This window comes from Stegostoma tigrinum, chromosome 9 (assembly GCF_030684315.1).
Source record: "Stegostoma tigrinum isolate sSteTig4 chromosome 9, sSteTig4.hap1, whole genome shotgun sequence".
NCBI classification, from domain to species: domain Eukaryota; kingdom Metazoa; phylum Chordata; class Chondrichthyes; order Orectolobiformes; family Stegostomatidae; genus Stegostoma; species Stegostoma tigrinum.
This window is the reverse complement of record NC_081362.1, coordinates 77,004,873-77,020,681: the sequence shown is the minus strand read 5'-3', so window position 1 is coordinate 77,020,681 and position 15,809 is coordinate 77,004,873. Positions and strand designations below refer to the sequence as shown.

General features: G+C 44.4%; 1 protein-coding gene across 8 annotated transcripts in view; it reads left to right on the top strand.

Annotated features, from left to right (window-relative positions):
• The window catches only part of LOC125454579 (muscarinic acetylcholine receptor M3-like), a 232,258-nt gene that overhangs the window by 176,994 nt on the left and 39,455 nt on the right, over window positions 1-15,809 (top strand). For 5 of the 8 annotated variants that reach the window (XM_048535493.2, XM_048535492.2, XM_059648651.1 and 2 more), the window contains one exon: window positions 14,893-15,013. The exons of the other annotated variants lie outside the window; for them this stretch is intronic. The gene's annotated coding sequence lies outside the window, so the exon portion shown is untranslated. The remainder of the gene's footprint in view (window positions 1-14,892; window positions 15,014-15,809) is intronic. 8 annotated transcript variants of the gene reach the window in all.

Below are 15,809 nucleotides of genomic sequence, written 5' to 3'. Positions count from 1 at the left end.
GAGATTTTGAAACTGGTGAAGTCCACATTGATACCATTAGGCTGCAGGGTTCCCAGGCGGAATATGAGTTGCTGTTCCTGCAACCTACGGGTGGCATCATTGTGGCAGTGCAGGAGGTCCATGATGGACATGTCATCTAAAGAATGGGAGGGGGAGTGGAAATGGTTTGCGACTGGGAGGTGCAGTTGTTTGTTGCGAACTGAGCGGAGGTGTTCTGCAAAGCGGTCCCCAAGCCTCCGCTTGGTTTCCCCAATGAACAACAAACAACTGCACCTCCCAGCCGCAAACCATTTCCACTCCCCCTCCCATTCTTTAGATGACATGTCCATCATGGGCCTCCTGCAGTGCCACAATGATGCCACCCGTAGGTTGCAGGAACAGCAACTCATATTCCGCCTGGGAACCCTGCAGCCTAATGGTATCAATGTGGACTTCACCAGTTTCAAAATCTCCCCTTCCCCCACCGCATCCCTAAACCAGCCCAGTTCGTCCCCTCCCCCCACTGCACCACACAACCAGCCCAGCTCTTCCCCTCCACCCACTGCATCCCAAACCTGTCCAACCTGTCTCTGCCTCCCTAACCTGTTCTTCCTCTCACCCATCCCTTCCTCCCACCCCAAGCCACACCCCCATCTACCTACTAACCTCATCCCACCTCCTTGACCTGTCCGTCTTCCCTGGACTGACCTATCCCCTCCCTACCTCCCCACCTATACTCTCTCCACCTCTCTTCTTTTCTCTCCATCTTCGGTCCGCCTCCCCCTCTCTCCCTATTTATTCCAGATCCCTCACCCCATCCCCCTCTCTGATGAAGGGTCTAGGCCCGAAACGTCAGCTTTTGTGCTCCTGAGATGCTGCTTGGCCTTCTTTCAGAGACTCAGTCCTTCTTCTGGTGTTAGTAAAAGAGGTTGTATCAGACAGAATTTATAAGCAAAAGATCAAAGTTTCACACCATTAATGAGGATGCACTAAACAAACATAAGATGCTGTTAAATTTGTAATCCATTAGACGGTTTTAATTGATTAATATGGATATGTAAATCCCTGAATTCCTTTCAAGTCATGATCCTGCGAGAACTAAAAGTTTTACCAGTGTAAAGAAAGATGACATTTTAGGTCAGACACTGCATGTTGGGTATGAGACATTGTTTAGAATCTGTTTGTGTTTTGGTTTGGAGTCAGACTGGTTTATTTCTAAAGTAGGAATTTATAAAACACCGTTTGGACTGACTGTCTATAAATTGTGTGATTTTTGAACAAAATAAAATGTATCTGCAAACACAAATTCACCCCATTTTTCTGATGAAGGGTCGAGGCCCGAAATGTCAGCTTTTGTGCTCCTGAGATGCTGCTTGGCCTGCTGTGTTCATCCAGCTCTACACTTTGTTATCTCAGATTCTCCAGCATCTGCAGTTCCTATTATCTCTCATCCCATAGATTCGCGATTTTGTGTGTGTGTATATAAGAGATGGGGAAAGATTGAGTGTGTGCGCAACACACTCATCGATCAGCAGTTCCGACATGCCACACCAAAGAAACGTAATGACCTCCTCAGAAGACAGACACAGGATTCATTTGATAGATACCCTTTGTTATCCAGTACTTTCTGGGAGCGGTAATGTTCTTCGCAATGATTCTCACAGCTTTCAACACATCACCAATGACAATGAGCACCTCGCCAAGATCTTCCCCACGCCTCCACTTCTTGCCTTTAGTCAACTGCCAAACCTTAAACAAACCATTATTCACAGCAAACTACCCAGCCTTCAGAACAACATCGATCACAGCACCATATGACCCTGTCATGGCAACCTCTGCAGGACATGTCAGATCTTTGACATGGACACTACCATCACATGTGGGAACACCACCAACCACGTGCGCAGCAGATACTCATGTGACTAGGCCAATGTTGTCTCTCTCATAGGCTGCAAGCAAGGATGCCCTGAGGCATGGTATATTGGCAAAACCATGCAGACACTGCAACAATGGATGAATGGGACTCTAAGCAATAATCCCTAGACAGGAATGTTCCTTCCCATTGTGAGAACACTTAAGTAGTCAAGGATGTTCAGTCTCGGATCTTTGGGTAAACGTCCTCCAAGGCAGACTTCAGGATACACAACACTGCAAAGTCGCCAAGCAGAAGCTGATTTCCAAGTATCTTGGGTTCATGTTGCACTACAGGCGACCCCACCACATAATACACTCTCTCTCTCTCTCTCACACACACACACACACACACACACACACACACACAACCGAAACTCTGGGGTAAATTTGCATTTTCAGATAAATTTTATTTTGTTTAAAAATCACACAATTTATAGACAGTCAGTCAATATGATGTTTTATAAATTCCTGCTTTAGAAATAAAACCAGTCTGACTTCAAACTGAACACAAACAGGTTCTAAACAAGGTCTCACAGCCAACGTGCATTGTCTGATCTAAACTGTCACCTCTTCTTTCCACTGATAAAACCTTTAGTTCTCTCAGAACCATGACTTGAAAGAAATTCGGTGATTTAAAAATACATATTGATCAATTAAAACCTTCCAACTGATTAAAGATTTAACAGCCCATTAGGTTTGTTTCATACATCCTCACCAATTGTGATCTTTTACTTATAAATTCTGTGTCTGATACAACCTTTCTCACTAACACCTGAAGAAGGACTGAGTTTCTGAAAGCTTGTGTTTTTCAAATAAACCCACTGGACTATAACCTGGTGTCATGTGATTTCTGACTTAGCACAGAGGTATGCAGTGGAGAAACATACCTACAGAAAGCATGTGCAATAATCCAGTACAAAGACTAATGTCACACAACACATTAACTGCTATGGAGGGAATGTCTTGATCATCCATATTTGGTGCCAACTGGCATCCCTCCAGCTATTGCCCTCGCAACCTGTTGCAGAAAATGGAGTTTTGAAACTGATACAAGCTCATACTCTATTTTTTTTCTGAAGAAGGGTCCAGACCTGAAATGTCAGCTTTCCTGCTTCTCTGATGCCGCTTGGGCTGAAACAGAGGGTTTTGATTGTGGGTGTGCTGTGGCAGGAGTGGAGTTAAACAATTTTATGGACAAAGGCTGGCTCTTTCAATAAACTGTTGGACTGTTTTGTTATGATGCCCACAGATATCAATAGTGTAAAAAAATTCTCTTCCCATCTGAATAATAAATAATCACATTTTAAAACTTCTACTGAAATTATAGAATCACAATCAACATAAACAGGAATTAATAGCCAAATTGTGCACAGTAGAAACTTTATATTTCACTTTACATGGTTAAACAGTATACAGACAGGGTCTAACAACAGTCCTCACCTAACAGAAAAGTACAAATTTTGAAATCACATTTAACATCATTCTTCTATGACTGTGACTTAAATAATATCAGCAAGATTCCAAAAGTTACCTTGACTTGTGTGATTAGATTTACTTCTATCAAGGAAATATTAACAGAGGTTCAAAAAACTTTGAATGTTATGCCCTAATTGATTTATTTTGAGTTTTTAAAATCAAATGTTTACTTCTGTCAGAGTGGGTTACTAGGTGAATATCTAGTGTTTTACTTTGATATATGCCAGGTTGTCGGAGGTTGAGCACCATTACCTCCTGAATAATATTTCAAGTATTTAGCAAAGACTATGTCAGGACCTGAATTAACATTAGCATTATTGCACTCTTCACCTGACAGGTTCAACTCTATGCCATTAAATAACAGTTCACCTCAGTAGAGAACCTGCTAACTAAACTCTGAAATGAAGCATATTCATATATAGTCATAATTTGGTTCAAAACAACTTTGTGACATCTTAGATTTTTGTCGGTGTTGTTACTTAGGGAGAACGTCCCACCTCTTCTTCCAATGGTTTCGTGGGGTAGTTTGCATCCACTTGAAAAAAGGGACAAGACTACAGTTTAGTGTCTCACTTAAAAGATGGTGCCTCCAATGGCTAATGCAGCTTTCTTTCTGTGGTGCAGTTAGGTGTCAAGCTAGACTCTGGAGTGGAGCTTTGAATTCAGAGGCAGTTGTACTACCACATGGAGACACCTTTATCTAATGCACCATTTCCTAATTGACAAGATGATCATGCAATCCTATTGTCAGTGTTTGTGCAATGCTGTTGACTTCTCCATTAGTCCATGTATCATGCCTCACCCTTTGATTCACTGGTGTCTGTTTGGGAAAACGCTACAATAGTGAACAAATAAAAGTGTAGTCTTGAGCTAATCACTAAATTGTACTTATTTAAACTGTAGATAGGTGCTTTGTTTCAGGGTCTTACTCTTTTGAAATAACGTATGGCCATTAAGCTGAAGTAAACATGATGACGCATGTCCCTTGCAGCATATTAAATATTGATTTGTTGTTCATTTTATATTTAACACTTGTAATTATTAAATACTTCACGGAAAGCTTTGTTGTATCTATTGCCCAGAAATGTTTCCATTCTGCAAAAATGAATGATTCTATTACAAATTGGTGTTTCCGAAGGGAAAAGATATCTAGTTCACTGCTGATATTCAGGCTGATGAATGTTATATTTCAGAAATTCTGAAGGCACAGTTATAATTCAGGCTGGGTCTGAGTGATAACTACCTGGTTAACTCTCTGAGTGGCTTTGTTGAGGAACAGTTGACCAGAGATTATCTGACATGGACCTTCAGACCGTAACATGTAGAAGCAGAACTTAGCCATTTGGCCCATCAGGTCCACTCCACCATTCAATGAGATCATGAATGATCTGATAATCCTCAACTCCACTTTGATGCATGGACACTCCACGTGGACTCTCCCACATTCTGACCCTAGCTTATGGATTGGTCCTTTTTAGGGCAGAAAATGCTGTTTAAAGAAAAAACAGCAGCCTGAAAACATCCGTGGAGAGAAACCAAGGTAATAGTCCAAAGCACCCAAACTGGGTTGCAATCCCCATTTCTGACACAGGCGAGACAAAAATGTCACCCAGTTATCCTTCGAGGTGCTTTCCGAGCAAGTGTCTGGGCCAAGAGTCTTCGCAGCCGAAACAGTGCAGTGCAATCTGGAAATCCATATGGGCAGCTGTAGATTGGATCACTGCTGAAACCACACTCCTCTTTTGCAGCACTGGCTGCCATATTCAATGTTGAATGCTACTTTGATAGCTCCTCTGAGAACCTAAGTGTATAAGTAAAGTGAGGGTGTAGGGAGGCAGTTGGATGTTGAGGGGTGCTGAGTGCAACGTTGATGAGGGGTTGGGGTACTAATTGGGTGGGTTGTTAGGGTACCAGGTGGATGAGAAGCTAAAGATGGAAGGTGAATGAGGGGTTCAGGTGGCAGGCGGGTGAAGAGTTCATGTGCTAGGTAGGGGAGGACATACAGATGCCAGGTGAGTGGGTTGCCATGACTTTAGGTGGGAGAGGTACATGTGCAAGGTGTGTGAGAAGATAGGATGGCAGCTGGATGGCAGGGATGGGGTGACAGGGAAGCTGGTGAGGACGTGTGGTGGGTAGAGAGTTGTCAAACCAGAAAAGAGGACAGCTGAGGACGCTTAAGGTCTCTCCAGTCAGATGGGTTCATCAGGATTCACTAGTAGGAAATGTCTAGTACGGGAGTCAGGAGAGGGGGGTAGTGGGATCGAGCTGGCAGTGCTGGGAGGATGGAATGAGTGATTGAGGTATTCAGAGTTTTCAGAGAGAATTGGGGCTTAGGGAGTAGTTAGACAGACAATTGCACACTCCCATTGCACACCTCCAGTCTACACTTCAGTTATGACTCACTTCCAATGTTTCAAGTCAACAGTCTTTCATCAGTGCTGAATGCACAGATGCAACAGGTTTTCAACAAGAACAAAGGCAGAGAAAGGAAAGAAGGTAGGAGAAGAAGGTCTGCGATAGGGCAGATGACAGGATGATCAAAGAAATAATGGTGCAAGACAAAAGAGGGACAAGTGAAAAAAACAACAAATTTGTCTCATTAGGAGAGAAAATGTACAATTTGACCAAAGGTTGACTTCCAAAAAGGTGAAGTGGGGGCAGGGGTTATGAGCTGGAATTATCGAACTCAGTTTTGAATCTGGAAGGTTGTAACAGACCTGAGCAAAAGATGAAGTACCATTTGTTTGACTTAGTATCTGTCCAAAGTCAATAGTGAGTTTAAACCATCCAGGAACTTTGTTTTTGACTGCCTCAGACCGGTATCATCCTTATGGCAAAGGGAGAGTTCCTGGAATTAGACTCCAAATGGGTGTGATGGCAGCCACTTTACTCCCAGATTACACTTCACTCCTGTTTGGCGTCATTGGGAAAGACCTAGCCAATCGAATATCGATATAAGTTGCAAATGAAATGGGCTGTTCATTTCTCATGGGTCTGTTTTGCCACTCGTGTTGCCAGGATTTAGTCTTTTACTATTGATACTGTGAGTACCTAATTGGTTCAACAGACACGTTGTGGAGAAGAGATGTGTCAGCTCTCTGTAAGTGCTTTCCACTCATGTACATAGAGTAGAATGTCTTCTTGATGGATGTGCCATCTCTTAAGAGAACATAAAGCATAATTTGTTTTCTAACCAGAAAACCGGCATTAAATCTAATGTCATCTCAGTATTCATGCAAATATAATGCTCCTTGTAAATTGCGAGCTTTGCCAAAGAATGCTGGATGGTGGCTGGGGTGGGTGCTTGTGGAAGGCTTAATTTTCATTGTAGTGCAACTGATGCATTTTATCAGTCCAAGAAGCAAATTCTTCATAATAAAACAACGTGTAGATGTTCAATAGTTCATTCAGTGTGACAGCACATGACAGGAATTAAACACCAACTCAGTTGGAACTGAGGATTCACTTTCAGCTGAATCTTACGAGAGGTATTATATTGCTCCCCAGTCAGAAGGCCTAGGGGTTCCCTGCCAATGGTCCTAACAGCTGTTCCACTGCAATCTGCCACTGGATGCAGGGAACACTGGAAGCTGGGAACACTGGGAGCAGCATTAACACTAGGAACATTGTTAATATAGGGAGCAATTAATGCTGAGAACAGTGTTAACACGGGGAACATGTTAATGCTGATGGCACTGTTCATGGTGGGAGCAGTCTAAATGCTGGGAACAATATTGATGCTGAGTGCAGTCTAATGCAGTGTCAATGCAAGGAGTGCCTATGGATTCCACATTCTGAGACGCTTGATTTATTCTGAATATGTCCCATTTTCCACACAATATTGTGGAGGTTATAAAAATAAAGTTGCTGGAAAAGCTCAGCAGGTCTGGCAGCATCTGTGAAGGAGAAAACAGAGTTAATGTTTGGGATCCGGTGACCCTTCCTCGGAACTCAGAAATTACGGAGATTATCCTCAAAATAAAAATGGGGCTTAATCTCCGCAAGGACTGTGCAGTGTTTTCCAATTGATTACTGGCAGCACAGTGGCTCAGTGGTTAGCAGTGCTGCCCCATAGCATTAGGGACCTGGGCTCAACTCTAGCCTTGGTAACTGTATGTGCAGAGTTGCATGTTCTCCCAGTGTCTGTGTGGGTTTCATCCATGTGCTGTAGTTCCCTCCCACAGGCCAAAGATGTGCAGATTAGGCTGGATTGGCCACGTTGAATTACCTTGTGGTGCCCAGAGATGTGCAGGCTATGTGGGTTAGCCGTGGAAAAAGTGGGGCTTAAGGGGAAAGGGCAGGGTGGTGGGATCTGGTGGGATGCTTTTTGGAGGGTCAGAGCAGACTTGATGGGCTGTATGGCCTCTATCTGCACTGTAGAGATTGTGTCATTTCTACTGTTAACAACAGATTGGTAAGGAAAAGGTCTAGTAAGTTTTTCCTCACGTTGGTTTCCTTGCCAACTGCTACAGACACGAGTTAGCAGGTATGTCCTTCAGGACCTGACCAGCTAAGATGACAGTGGTTCCCACCAGTGCACACTCTGTTCTTGCCACCTTTTAGTACACCCTGCAGTGCAGTTCAACACGGACGAGTGATTCGTCAGCTGAAAACCCAACAAATCTAAGCTACCCATATCTTAATTCACACTGAGTCCCATTGGCCTGATGTCCCTCTCTTCACTTACCTATTTGGCTCGTGTTAAAAATGCAAGATTTCAAAGTTCTCACCTTGTTTTGCATCTTACCATATGGCCTTTCCCACCCATCTCTCTGCAAGCTCCTTCACTCCGACATCTTCCAAGCCATGTGCATCTCTCTATTTTTGACCTCTTCCTCATCTCCAATTTTTCATCATCCACCTTTGGTGGGCAGTGCCCTACATTCTGGTAGTTAATCCTTCAAAATATGTGGCCCTTTTTCAGCCTTCCAAGTGCTCTTTAAAACATACTTCAGTGACCAAATCTTTGGTTTACCAGCCTAATAACTCCATGTGTGGCTAAGTGTTAAATATTCTATTGATCAAATAGTCACTTGGCCAATCAAACATGCATTAGTTTTTCATCTTGTAATCAGGAAAGATCAATGTAGTAATGAAAAAGAAACAGGCAGTACTATCTGTAAAAACATTGTAAAAATAATTCTGTATTTTTGAAGACCCTAACACTTTGGGTGAGATGCTACAGTTGAGAATTTTAAGGTTCAATGTTTAACTATGGTTTTCCAGGAGTTAAGATATCCCAGACCTCTACTTTACGGAACATCTAGTTTTGTATTTTAATAATAATAAGAATGGTAGTTGCCATGGAAATCAAATTGATGTGATAGTACTTATTTTTAATGGAAGTTTGGATGCTGCCACAAATTCAGATAAGTAGGATCATTGAGCAGTGTTTTTGATACAGTGAGCCATTATCATGGACAGCTGTTTATACATGGCTGGTATAGAGTGGAATAGTATCAGTGATAATGGAAACTACAGATGCCGGAGAATCCAAGATAATAAAGTGTGAAGCTGGATGAACGCAGCAGGCCAAGCAGCATCTCAGGAGCACAAAAGCTGACGTTTCGGGCTCTGATGAAGGGTCTAGGCCCGAAACGTCAGCTTTTGTGTTCCTGAGATGCTGCTTGGCCTGCAGTGTTCATCCAGCTTCACACTTTATTATCTTAGAGTGGAATAGTCATTGGGATTTGTAGCTTTGAGAAGGTGGCCAGTTAGCTTCATCAGTAACATGCTATCAAAGCAAGAATTATAACGTTGATCCCAATTCCCTCTGTCATGTGTTCTTGTTTTTCTTATTGTGTGCTTGCTGACATTTTGGGTTTGATTCCGTGAAATACTCATCAATTGAAGGGCTCTGGTCTTGTAATGCAGTGAGTATTGTCCCTGCTTCTGAGCTAGACGATTAAGGTTCAATATAGAAGGAATTCTCATAATGCAGCCAAACAGCCTATAATTCTTTCTCACGTGCCTGACAGTAAGAGTGCAAGAATCTCCGGGCTTGATGTGGAATGACACCCCTGAAACTACAAGCTGTGGATTCAGACCAATGACCTGTTCCAGGAGATATCACCTAAGAATGTGCTTTGTCTGCCTCACGCATCTCTGGATGTGGGAAGCCGTCAAAGCTAAAGGGTTGATGGAATAAAATACCTGTCGGACCTAATTCTTCCTGTAAAATGCTGGAAATACATAGGTCAGGCAACATCTGTGGCGAGGGAAATGGAGTTAACCTTTCATTTAGGCTCAACCAATGATGTTAATTAACTGTTTTCCTGGTTCTGATGAAAGGTCATCAATGTGAAACATTAAGTCCATATTTGCCCCATCGATGTTGCCTGAACTGCTGAATGCTTCTAGTTTTCTTCCTTTTTCACAGTATCTACTGTCAACAAATTGGAACAGAATATCAGTATTGCTGTCCTTAACTGACTGTCTCTCCTTACTGCCCCACTCCTGTTACTGCCCCAGAACCCTTCCTGCCCCTCGCCCTTTGCTGTTCCACCTGCCTTACTGTCCCAGTTCCCTTCCTGCCCCTCTCCCTTTGCTGTCCTGCTCACCTTACTGCCCCACCTGCCTTACTACCCCACTCCTGTTACTGCCCCACAACCCTTCCTGCCACTGTCCCTTTGCTGTCCCACTCTCCTTACTGCCCCACCTGCCTTACTGCCCCAATCCTGTTACTGCCCCATTCCTATTACTGTCCCACCTGCCTTACTGTCCCACTCCCCGTCCTGCCCCACCCCCTTCACTGTCCCGCGCACCTTACTGCCCCATTCCTGTTACTGTCCCACTCCCCTTCCTGCCCCTCTCTCTTCACTGTCCTGCTTGCCTTACTGCACTACCTGTCTTATTGCCCCACCTGTCTTATTGGCCCATTCCTGTTACTGTCCCACTCCCCTTCCTCTCCCACTGCCTGCTCTGCTGGCCACTTTGCTCAGGGAATGAGGTAGTGCATGATATAGCAAGGGCTCTATCTGAGAGCTTTCCTGGAGCAATGCTATTGGACACACTTTATAAATGGGAGCTTTTAAAAGATGTCAAGACAAATTAATTAACATTTCCACGGTGTCAAAGCTGATGAGGGGAGGGAGGTACTCTGAGAAACCTGGCTTGACATACGAGGGAAGTGCCCGCATGCAGTCACTTTGTGGTTTCACTGGGAATGATGTCACTGATATTACAGGGTACAGCTACTTGGGAGGTGGATTCACCCCTTCTGCTATACTGCCAGCAAACACAGCTTTAATACAATTGTCTCAATGATTTTTCCCATTTGCAAACTGTGTGCAATAGCTTTGACCCAGAGAAACGCTCACAAAGAGCCTTTGCTTATTTACTTCCCTATTGTGTCAGCCACATGGGTGGCAACAAAGTGATCGGTGCCCGAGAAGGTTAGGGTATGGCAGTTGAGATGGAATGGGTGCAACACAATGTCAGTGGCACCACTGTTTCCGTTCAAGTGCGGTGTGACTGTACAATGATGATGGCCGCCCCTGTGTCTCCTGTCCAAACTAATCTTACTTGAGGTTTACAGCATTCTCAATACTTTGCATTACTTCCATTAACAAACAATTCCATTTGGACACTGGGCAGCTTTGCCAATTATGATAAAGAAGATCATTGTCCCTTGGGCAGCACAGCGGCTCAGTGGTTAAGCACTGCCGCTTCACAGCACCAAGGACCCGGGTGCAATTCAACCACTGTCTGTGTGGAGTTTGTACATTCTCCCTGTGTTTGCGTGGGTTTCCTCTGGGTGCTCTCGTTTCCTCCCACAGTCCAAACATGTGTGGTCTAGGTGGATTGACCATGTTAAATTGCCTGTAGTGTTCAGGGATGTGTAGCTTCAGTGGGTTATAGGGGGATGGGTCTAGGTGGGATGCTCTGAGAGTCAGTGTGGTCTTGTTGGGCTGAAAGGTCTGTTTCCACACTGTAAGTATTTTATGATAAGACCATTAGACGTAGGCCATTCAGTTCATTGAATCTGCTCCACTGTTCAATGAGATCATGGCTGATTTAATAATTCTTGACTCCATTGTTCTGTCTTTAACCCAAATCCTCAATTAAAAATCAATCTCTCTCAGCCTTTACTGTATTTATTGACACAGCCTCTACAGCCCTCTGCAATCAACAATTCCACACGTTCACTGCCCTTTCAGAGAAGAACATCCTCCTGAGATAACAAAGTGTTGAGCTGGATGAATACAGCAGGCCAAACAGCATCAGAAGAGCAGGAAAGCTGATGTTTTGGGCCTAGCCCCTTCTTTCGAAAAACATTTTTCTGAGAAAGGGTCTCGGCCCAAAACGTCAGCTTTCCTGCTCCTCTGATGCTACTTGGTCTGCTGTGTTTATCCAGCTCTACACCTTGTTATCTCAGATTCTCCAGCATCAGCAATTCCTATTATCTCATTTCGTTGATAGCAAGTAGGAAAGGATTGTCTTATGAAGAGGGTTGAGCAGATTTGGCCTGTACTCATTGGAATTTAGAGGAATGAGGGGGCGACCTTATTGAAATATATAAGATTCTTAGGGGACTCGACAGGTTAGATGTGAAAGGCTGTTTCTCCTTTTGGGACAGTGTAGGACTAGTCAGCATAATCTCAGGATGAGGGGTTGCACATCTATAACAGGGATGAGGAGGGTCTAGCTTCAGAGATAGTAGGAACTGCAGATGCTAGGGAATCAGAGATAACAAGGTGTAGAAAGCTTTCCTGCTCCTAAGATGCTGCTTGGCCTGCTGTGTTCATCCAGCTCCACACCTTGTTCTCAACCAAATGAGCCTTCTCTGGACCACCTCCAATTCTAATATAGCTTTCATTAGAAAGGGGCCCAATTCTGTTCAAACTTTTCCAGCTATGGCCTGATTAGTGCTTTGTGTACATAGAACATAGAACAGTGCAGCACAGTACAGGCCCTCTGGCCTACGATGTTGTGCCAACCTATTCTCCTACTAAGATCAACCTACCCTGCGCACCCTACATTTTACTTCCTCCATGTGACTATCCAAGAGTCACTTAAAAGTTTTTAAAGTACCTGACTCCACTACCACTGATAGCAGCGCATCCCACACGCCCACCATGCGCTGTGTAAAGAACTTACCTCTGACATGTCCCCTATACCTTCCTCCAATCACCTTAAAATTATCCCTCGTCATAATAGTCATTTCTGCCCTGGGAAAAAGTCTCTGACTGTACACTCTATCTACGTCTCTCATCATTTTGTACACCTTTATCAGGCCACCTCTTATCTTTCTTTGCTCCAACAAAAAAAGCCCTAGCTCCCTCAACCTTTCCTCACAAGACCTGCCCTCCAATCCAGGCAGCATCCTGGTAAATCTACTCTGCATCCTCTGTAAAGCTTCCACTTCTTTCCTATAATGAGGCGACCAGAACTGAACACAATATTCCAAGAGTTTCAGAAACTTTTATATTCCATTCCATTTAGAATAAAGGCCATTTCTTTTATTTCAAAAATATACTTAGTAAAACCATCAGTAAGTGCATTTAATCAGTTCTGTACAGCCTTTGCAGAAGAAAGAAAACAAACAGTAGATTGTAATTTTGACATTTCTCAGAACTACTCTACAGTTGCAGAAAACAAAGGCATTTTCTATTTATGCCGGAAACTATTTATGTTCATTTGGAGGCACTGAGAGGGTCTGACAACTGAATGGGCCTTGGTTATACTTCTGCAGAAAGACCTCAGACAGTGGTCTCTCCCCACTGTGCTTTGATAGCACTATTCCAAGATTTAGTGCATCCCACAGCACATAGCCCTTTTCCTTGGAATGTGTCAGTCTGCAACACTTGTTTGAGGTCAGCTCCTTCCTCTGGAAGGCCAACAGTTTCAGGCAAACCAAAGAGCATCTTTCACCGAGTTGATGGTCCTCCAGACGCAGTCAATGTTTTTCTCGGTGCGCGTCCCAGGGAACAGACTATACAACACAGAGATCTGTTTCACAGAGCTGCTCAGGATAAACCTCAACCAAAAGCTCTGCATTTCTCAACAGACTTCCTTTGCAAAGGCACATTCCAGAAGGAGATGTCTGATAGTCTCTTCTCCCGAGTGGACATAAAGGATCTTGATCAGCCATGATCATAATGAACGGTGGTGCTGGCTCGAAGGGCCGAATGGCCTACTGTTGCACCTATTGTCTATTGTCTTATAGGTAGTGCTGTTCTCACGGCCAGCCAAGCTAGATCTTGAAGCTTGTAGGAAAGATTTGGTGATGAGACATTCTGCCAAATGACTTTAACAGTCTGCTCAGGGAATAACCCAACAGGACCCAGCCTTTGCTTTTCCCACAGGATCTGGGGGATGCTATTGCTAATCATTTCCTGATTGTCCTATGGTCAAAGGAGTTTTCTTTTGCAAATTTTTCCATGAGATACAGTTAGTCCAACTATTTGGAGCACTCTAGGGCACTGAGGCCAAGCCCATCCTTCAAAACATCGGGGCTCGGTAGAACCTCAATGTGTAGTGACACTTGGTATTTGTGTACTGAGCATCTTCAAATAGCTTGATGCTGCTGTTGGATACATCCTTATTTGTCTTATACAGAACTTCGTATGTGGTGTCTGTATGGACACGGTCCACCTTTGATCTGCAGATGAAGTGGAAGACAGCTCACGTGACTGCAACGGTACTACTAGGGGCCAGTCCTGAACCATAGGCAGCAACACTGAGTGTATCTCATGCCTGATGACCATGTTTTTACTCCCAGTAGAGGGAGAGTGATGCTCCCTCCTCACTTTGATGATATGCTCATCCCAATCTTTGGCGCACACCCTGGCCCCGCTGAACCATATTTCCAGCACCTTCAGGTCATCTTCAGGTATAGCCCAATTCCCAAAGAACATGGCCTTGCTCTGGCCGCAATTTACCTTGGCTCCCAAGGCCAGGTCGAACTGGCCACAGATACCCATGAGTCTGAGCACTGACAGTGGATCTGAGCAGAACACGATGGAATCATCTGTGTACAGGGAGGCTCTGACCTGCAGGCCTCCACTGCCTGGAACAGCCCCTCCTCTCCGGCTCACATCCTTCCTGATGCAGTCAGCTAAAGGCTTGATACAACATACAAATGACAGAAGAGAGAGGGGGCAGCCATCCCCAATTCCAGATCTGATCAGGAAGCTTTCTGATTCCCACCCAATGACTGAGACTACACTAACAATGTCTGTGAGGAGCAGTTGGATCCAACTGCAGATCCCCTCCCCACAGCACACTTTGGAGAGCATGTCCCACATGTAGGTGTGCAATATCCTGTCAATGGCCTTCGCTTGGTCCAGGTTTATGAGTTGTCCACTCCGCTGTCCTGCACACAGGCGATCATATCCCTAAGGAGCACGAGGCTCTCAGACATCCTGCCTGGTACGGAACAGGTTTGGTCGGGTGAATCACCAATCTGAGAGCATCCTGACCCGGTTGGTGATGACCATAGACAGGATTTTGTAGCCTGCATTCAGCAGTGAAATTGGTTGGCAATTTCTAATTTTCTCCCTCTCCCCATTCTGCTTGCAGGTGAGAGTGATGATGCCTTTCCTCATGGATTCACATATGCAACCTGCCAGAGACACACTGTTGTACACTTCCAGCATTTTCTGACCCATCAAGTCCCACAGAGCTGAACACAACTCAGCTGGTAAGCCATCGTTTCTGTGAGTTTTATTCCTTTCTAAGGACTCGAGGACCTTGGCTAGCTCATCAAGAGACATTGGCTGGTTCAACTTCTCCCGTATGCTGTCATCTAAACCTTCCATGAAAGAGGACAGGAATGGCTGGGAGGCTGCAGAGTCTTTGGGTTTCTTGTTGTATTATCTGGCATAAAAGGATTTACTGATCCTCAGGATGTCAGATTGACATGATGTTACAGAACCATATTCTTCCTTCAGGCTGCTGATCACACAGAAAAAAGAACAATAAATATGATCACAAAGTTTGGAGCTGGAGGAACACAGCAGACCAGGTAGCATCAGAGGAACAGGAAAGCTGACGTTTCAGGTCAGGATCCTTCTTCAGAAATTCCAGCATCTGTAGTTCTTGAGACAGTAGAAACTACAGATGCTGGAAAATCGGAGATAACAAGGTGTAGAGCTGGATGAACACAGTGGGCCAAGCAGCATCAGAGGAGCAGAACAGCAATTCTTGCTATCTCTCTAAGAAACGTGATCACACCGCATCCTGCTCCATGGAGCAGACCCTGGACTGGAGGATTATCTTGGAGGCCTCTGAGGCAAAGACCAAGGCTTGTTGGCTGTTTACCTCCTAGCGAACCTCCTTGATAACCATCCTTGTCATCTGCAGCAGGAATAGGTTCTGCACACTTTTCTGGTGTTTTTACAATTTTCTCTGTCTTTCTCTCTCTCTCTCTCACCTTCTGAACAACTTTGAGGATGTAGAACCTCTTGCTGTTCCCCTTGACTGTTTCCCACCAGTCC